The following is a 7,591-nucleotide window of genomic DNA, read 5'->3' as shown; positions in this document are numbered from 1 at the left end:
ATGTCCAATTTTTTTGTAATGAAAAAATGGAAAAGTGGGAGGTAGATGTTGCTTAAAACGGAAACGCTTCATGTTTTTAAAGGACCTTTTAGCTGAACAATGCAGTATCTTAACACTTTTACCAAACAATTTTAACCTAAGTGTAGGCACATGTTAAAAAAGTGAATTTTCAGGGCATCCAGGTACCTCCCAGGAAAAGTGCATAAACCTTTTACAAGTCTGGTGACACTGAGCATCCACTGTGTTAGTCCAAATAAATCGTAGATGGATCTTTAACGGGGGGGTATAAATAAAACCTGACGTTTAAAATCAACTGCTGGGAAGGAGGGTTCCATCAACACACATCCCAGGAGGAAGGAAAATACGGTGGATCCCCACGTTGCCCTCTTCTTCCCTGCACACTTCCCCCCCGATCCCCATTTCACCCTAATCTCCACACCTTTCCATTCCTGAGATCCGGATGGATATTTAGCTCAATCATTTTCCTAAAAGTGACGCCAAAGAACACATACTTGGAAACATTCACCCATGAAATGTGTAGGAAACTTTAAAGGTGAGTCCATCCAAAGCTTAAAAAACAAAGAAAACGAAGACCTGTTCCCCAGCTTCAAACCTAGAAGAATGAACCTTTACAAGCGAGGCCCCCTACAACAAGTAGATTAAAATTTCAACTTTTTCCCACTAGGACAAGCCGGCTTAAGGACATCAGGCAACAGAGCTCCGCCTTCCTCCCCAAAAAACAGGTTAGGAGAGGAAAAGGCTGCGCTCTTTGCAAGCCTCTGCCGGCTCGGAACCAGCACGCCCACTCCAACTTGCAAGGCAGCAAACTCCCACTACGATTTCTGAGCCTTGGCTGTCTCCTGCTCTGCGTCCAAGGCAAAGACTGGAGCAAGTACACAAGTTACCGACCAGCTTCATAGAGCCTGCCGCTCACCGCTTTCAGCCGGCCCTTTGCTCTCCTTAGAGTCTAAGGGTTCAGGGAAGTGGAAGGTGTCACCCTAAGGCTTTAACAGCCCAAACAGAGAAACCAAGCCCCAAAGACTACAGGCGCAGCCCTCGGACTTGGCGAACCCTCGTGCAGCTGAGTCGTTCCCCCCACCCCACCCCACCCAAGAGAAGTCGAGCCCCCCTCAACCCGGTTCCAGTAGGGATCAAGGCTGGAGCAGCCTTGCTGGAGCGGCCCAGGGGACTCCCAGCTGAGAGAGGGCAATGGGAACAGTCCCCCAGTTCTGCCTTTTCCAGGCGCAAACCTGGGCCCACGACCGAAGGGCAAGAGGAGGGCAGGGGTTCAGACACCGGGACACGTTTTTTGTTTTTTTTTTTTCAGTGCGGGGAAAACAATCCAAAAGAGAAGCGCTTTTAGACCGGGGTCCCACTTGGTCCTCCAAGACCCAGATGCTCTCAGAAACAACACCAGGAGAGGACTGCTACCGCGTCCCAACAAAAAAAAATAGAGAGTCCTCCTCCCCCAGAAACGCGCACGTGGAAACCAGGTCTAAGTAGTCGGCGCACTCCAATGCTCACCCACCACACAGCCATCTCTCTCTCTCCCTGACTCATGCGCCCTCCTGAAAAGCAACCACCTATGCATTTCACGAAAAAGGAGGAAAAAAAGAAGCTAAGAAGGTAAAGAGAGCCTTCAGCACGCTGGGAGGCCTCCAGCAGAATGCCCGCACAAGAAAACATCTCCCCGGACACAAACACAGCACATGCGCTCCCACCCCGGGTCTTACATAAAACAATAGCGTGCGCGCCTAGTCCAACCAATAAGGAAATCAAATTATATAAAAAGGGGGAAATAGAGGGAGGTCCTCGGAAAACCCTCGCGCTTAGGAAAACCAGGTCTACCGCTGACACACACCTCTCTCTTTTCCCTGGCTCCTGCCTCGTGAAGAGAAGAACGGTTGTTGCCACGTTTGGCCACACGGAAAATTAGGGTGACGGAAAGGGGTATCACTCCACGTTTGGGGAACACATACACACACACACACACACACACACACACACACAGCCCTACTATGTTGCCAGGACCGCCATGTAGGTAGCCAAAGGGGAAACAAGACTTCTCGAAAGAAGACACCCCACCACCACCACCACCAGCAGCAGCAGCAGCAGCAGCAGCCATCCGCGCACCGCTTTGGGACTGTCCCGGGGCCCTTGGCGAGGCCTCCCGGGTGGAAACGCACACGCGCGCGCGCCCCTCAAACACCCCCCGAGGGGGAGCCCCCTCGGAATTCGCCCCGCTCGCACTCACCTCGTCGTCGTGGTGCTGGCAGTAGCCGAGGCGCTCGGGGAAGACGGAGATGATGGAGAAGGGCGGGCCGGCGAAGGGCGCGCCGAGCCCGAGCTGCTGCGCGGCGGCGGCGGCGGCTGCAGCGGCTGCGGCGGCGGCGGCGGCGGCGGCGGGCCCCGGGCCGCGCTCGATGTAGTGGTCCTTGGTGAGGCGCACGCGCTGGTGCGCGCGGACGCAGTTGTCGCACAGGTGCTCCTGGCAGTCGAGGCAGCGCGACGAGGCGGCGTTGCCCTCGTCGCAGGAGCTGCAGCCGTGGGGCCGGCGCAGCAGCAGCGCCGACGGAGAGGCGGCGGCAGCGGCGGCGGCGGCGGCGGGTCCCCCCGGCGCGGAGCAGCGGGCGGGCGCGGGCGGCGGCGGCGGCGGAGGCGCCTGCGGGAGCGGCGGCGCCGAGGCGGACGCGGCGCGCGGGTGCGCGTGGTGCGCGCGGTGCTGCCGGTGGTTGCTGTGGCCGCCCGCGCCCGCCGGGGTGCCGGCGCGCCCGTTCTTAGGCGGCTGTGGCGGCGGCGGCGGGTCGTCGGCCGTGGCCACCACGGCGTCGAGCAGGTTGCTGAGCAGGAAGGCGGACGAGGGCAGCGCGTCCATGCCCGCCGCCTCGGCCAGCACGACTTTCTGGTCGCACACGGGGCACAGCAGTTTGAGGGAGTCTCCCGGCGCGCCGCCGCCGGCCGCAGGCAGCCGGTGCGCCTCGAGGCACGGGCGGCAGAAGGCGTGCAGGCAGGGCAGGACGTGCAGGCGGCGCGCCGCCGCCCCGGGGGCCCCGCCGCCGCCGCCGCCGCCCCCCGACGACGACGACGTGGACGTCTGCGAGGACGACGACGACGCGGACGAGTTGGAGGAGGAGAGCGGCGCCGGCGAGGAGCTGCCGCACATCTCCTTGCACAGCAGGCAGATCTGGAAGTCGGTCTCGGGGAACGAAGCCATTTGCAAAACCAGGCCCCGGAGGAGGAGGGAGGAGACCAGAGAGAGGAAGAGGAGGAGAGCGCGCGCCGACGAGGTGGTGGGTGGGGAGCCGCCGACTCACTCAGAAAAACGCATCGATTAGGTCTGCAATCCGGGAGCCCGCCGCACCCGAGCGGCGCGCGCGCGCGGCCCTCTCGGCCTCCCCGCGTCCGGCCCCGCGCGCTGCCACTGCCGACGCCGCGGGCATGAAACGCCGCCCGCTCCCCGGAGGCCGCACGCACCGGTTCCCTCCGGAGGACGTGCGGGCCGCGCGCCTCCCAGAGCGCGAGCGGGAGCAGGAGCGGGAGGAGCGCCCGAACAAGTCCGGACTCGCGAGGGGAGAGCGAGCGGGGGCAGGGAGGTCAGAGGACGGACTCCCTGGAGCCGCTGGAGCCGGAGCGTTCTCGCCCGCAGAGGGGGAAGTCCTCCTCCAAAAAGTCAGAGTCCGCTGTGCGCCATCCCACAGTCCGGGGCGGGAGAAGAAGCCAAAAATGTTGGTCCGACGAGTTATTATTATTGGATGCGTTGCTTTCCTCTTTAAATGAATGGAGTTGTTATAGTCTCTTCTTCCTGGGAGAGGACGGCTCCCCCCACACGAGGAAAGGCGGGAGCGGCGCGACGCCGAGCCCGTGTCGTGGTCCCCCCGCGCGATGCCGGCCGCCCCACCGCATGACGCGGCGGCCGGGGACTCCCTCCTGGGTGGCCCGGCGGCGTGCCGCGCTCGGGCTTGGTGCTCGGCCGGGCGCGGGCTCTCCCCCCCTGCAGGACCCTGGTGGTCGGCCCCGCGGCAGCAGCTGCAGGTCGTAGCGGCCCGGCCGCCGCGGCCGCACGCGGGTAGCAGTACGCACGCGCGCCCCACGCGCCTCGAGTCTCCCGCGCGCCTGCCCGGCCCGGCCGCCGGCGCTTAACACGCACGCGCGCCCCACGCGGCCTGGGGCCCCTCGCGCCCCGCCTCGCCCGCCCGGCTGGCCCGGGCGCCTCCCGCGCGCGCGCGCGCTCCTTCCCCTCCGGGTTTAGCCGCGCTGCTGCCGCGCTGCGGGGCCGCAGGTCCCCGCGGGCCGCCCTGAATTATTCATCGGCAGGAAGATATTAGATGTACCCGCTGCCCCGCTCCGCGCGCGCGCCGTCGTGCAATGCTATCCGAGCTCCGCGCGCGCGCCCCGCGCCCCTCCTCCTCCTCCTCCTCGCGTCCGTCCTCTCTCTGAAACCTTGGCAGCCAAGGGGGATCACATTTCCTTTGTCATCGGGCCATTTCGCCCTCGCCTCAGTCCCCCCTCTCCGATCCCGAGCCGCGGGGACGGAGCAGCCTCCTCCGGGGCGCGCTGCAGGAATCAGTGGAACCGGCGGCCACGGCCCGGCGCGGTGCTGAGCTCGGGGGCCGCGTGGCCAGCGCCGCGGGCCGGCGTCATCTTTCAGAAACGAGCCGCCGTGCAAAGGACTAAGGGGTGGCCCCGGCCGCGCTGCGCCTGCCGGGCTTTTCGCTCGCGCCGCGCGCCCTGACCTCTCCGGGGGCTTTGCACACAACGCCCCCAATTCGGGCTGTGGGCGTGCACGCGCGCGAGAGGCCCCCCCCTCCCCCCTTTCCCTTCTTTGCGGTCTCTTCCTCCTCCTCCTCCTCTTAGTTCGCTGGTTATTGGGACTGATCGGAATTCGGAATCCTTTTAATCTCCAAAGAAGCAAACTCACTTCCGCCCGAGTGCTGGGAGGGGGCTGGAGGAGGGGACACAGAGGAGGGGGTTCCAGGCAAACAGGAAACATTAGCCCTCTCTGCTCGGCTCGCTTTTGTGTGCTCCCTCCCTCCAACCTCCTCCCTTCTCCAGGCCGCTGGGGAGACGAACGCCCCCAGGCTTCAGTGTGATGACCTTTGAAACCTTCTGAGCGAGGAACTGGAGAGGGACTCTTCCGTTTATTTTAAAAGAAAAAGAAAAGAAAGGAAAAAAAAAGATTTCATTCGGAATCGTGGTTCTGCAGAAGCTGATATCCCTGCCCGGGAAACCTAGGGGTTTTTTATAACCCCCACCTTTTTTGTTGTTGTTTTTGGAATTATTATTTTTTAACCTTTTCTTAAAGGACTGCCTATCTGTGCTCAACCCTAAACCATCACGCCGTGTTGTGTGTGCAGTTGGATGGGGTGGAATTAAACGGACCTGAATTCTGATCTCCGGAGGGGCCAGTTTCCTTTGAGTTTTAATGAGGGGTGTGGGGCAGAGGGCAGCTGTGCAGGGGGAGGCTGCCCGGGTGATGGCCCCTCGGCCATCTGGGTGGTGCCCCAGGCTGCCTGCCTGCCTGCCTGGGCGGTTCTAGGAGAGGAACTTGCTTGGCCCTAGGAAGAGACCGACTTGGGAGAGCAGATAGGACCACATGCCAGGATTTAGAGGGTATCTGGTCTGGATGGCCAATGAGGTGAACGGTTGTCCCGGTCCAAAAAACGCTGTCAAGCTGTTGGTGGCATGTTGGGTCCTACTTGGTCAGGCAATACCCTGGAGGAGTCTCAAAAAGTATCCCGTTAAGAGAAAGAAGACAAACATAAGTGTTCATGCTATGTGATTCCATTTACAGGAAATTATAGAACAGGCAAAATTAAGTCCTAGTCCTTAAAGAGTAAGAAAATTACCCGTGGTGGTGGGAGTGTATGGATTGGGAGGGCAGGGATGAGAGGACCTCGGGGTAATTATGTATATTAGAAATATATTGGTGTCTACATCTGTCAAAACTTGTCAATCTGACATTTAAGATCTCTGCAGGTCACTGTATGTAAATTACATTTCAATAAAATGAAAGAAAAAAAATAATTTGTGTCCACTCTGAATAACCATGAATGGGTTATAAAGATTAAAAAAACAACAACACACAGCCATGTAAATATCCCAAACTTCTCTAAATTTGCTCACCAGAATTTGGGGAGTTTTACAGGGAAAGATCAACTCGGAAAGAGCCCTTAACTCGACCTGGCTGGATAAATGTGCCGAACATCCCATACGGCAGAAACACCTCCCTCACCCTAAGGGGACAAAGCCACCGTGGGCCCCTCCTGCTGTCCTGAGCCTGGCAGTCCCCCTGGGACAGGCCAAGTCCTCAGCTGCCCTCAGGAGCGCTGTCCTCCACACCTGGAGTCAATCGGAGCTCAGTGAACATCGACTGAAATATGAAATAGGGAGCGCAGCAGTTACTCCCAAATAAAAGCAAAAAAACATGCCAGTGATATCTCGATAAAACTGGAAAAACAAAACAGCTCCTTGTTTGCCCATGAAATAGAAGTAAGCGTCTCATGCTACCCTGTACTGCCTTTATGTGTTTCTTCGTTTCATAGTTTGAGACCTGCGTGTAAACAAACATGCACCCGGTCACACAAGACTCTTGCACCCGGCTATAGAATTTTCTATTACACTGGCCTTGCTTCAGAGGTGTTGTGTGTATTTGGGGGATTGGTATCTTTTCTTCGATTGTTTTTTCACACACACACACACACACACACACACCCGCAATAAAAATTTTAAAAAAAGGAAAACAGATGGGGGAAGAGAATTGCCAGAAGGAAGATGGCCCCAGAGGGTCAGAAAAAGGATGGCCCAGACCTGCTGTCTCTCTCTTGGTTGGCCCCACCCACCAACCAAGAGGTTTATTTTAAAAATGTAAAGATGATGGGTGGAGCTGGGGGTGGAGCGGTGTTGAACTGTCCTGAAGATCCTAACTAAAATCTCTAGCGAGTGGATAGCGGATATGAGATGAGAAGTCAGCTGAGACAGCGTGGAGGGGCAGGAAGGCTGTAACTCCAGAAAGAGGAATCGGACTTGACAGTGGTTGGTGGGTTAATTTCCTGGGGACAATTGCTCAGGATAAGCCAAAAAGAAAAGAAAAAAGAAAGAAAGAAAAAAAAAAAGAGTAGGGAGGTTGAGGGAAGAAAGGTTTTGATTTTTATCAAAAATATTTCCTTTCTTAAATTGATACATGGACAGGAAACAGGGCTGTGGTAGAAGTTGTTAAATTAGCACATTCCTAATTTCCATTGGCTTAATGTACCGTAGGAGAAGAGGGGACTCTTTGAAGCCAGTAATTTAATCCTAATTGCACAGAAATACAGTTAGGATTTTTTTTTTAAATATTGTATAGTGGTAAATAACAAATTGGGATTAGACTCTAATTAGTCTTATCCACGAGAGGAACAAAAGCCATAGACCCAGATGAAAGGCCAGGGAGAGTCCCCTGCTATAAACTAGTATTAAAATTTTCATTGCATCCTAGCTAATAAACACCCTTTCTTAGCAAGGGAGGAGCACACAGCCTTCCCGCTTTCTCTCTGCACGTTGATGTGAGAAAGGGAGTTCATATCCCTCCCCAAATCCTGAACATACATCGTTT

This window comes from Pipistrellus kuhlii, unplaced genomic scaffold, assembly GCF_014108245.1.
Source record: "Pipistrellus kuhlii isolate mPipKuh1 unplaced genomic scaffold, mPipKuh1.p scaffold_m20_p_11, whole genome shotgun sequence".
Classification (NCBI taxonomy): domain Eukaryota; kingdom Metazoa; phylum Chordata; class Mammalia; order Chiroptera; family Vespertilionidae; genus Pipistrellus; species Pipistrellus kuhlii.
Note: the sequence above shows the minus strand (reverse complement) of the source record.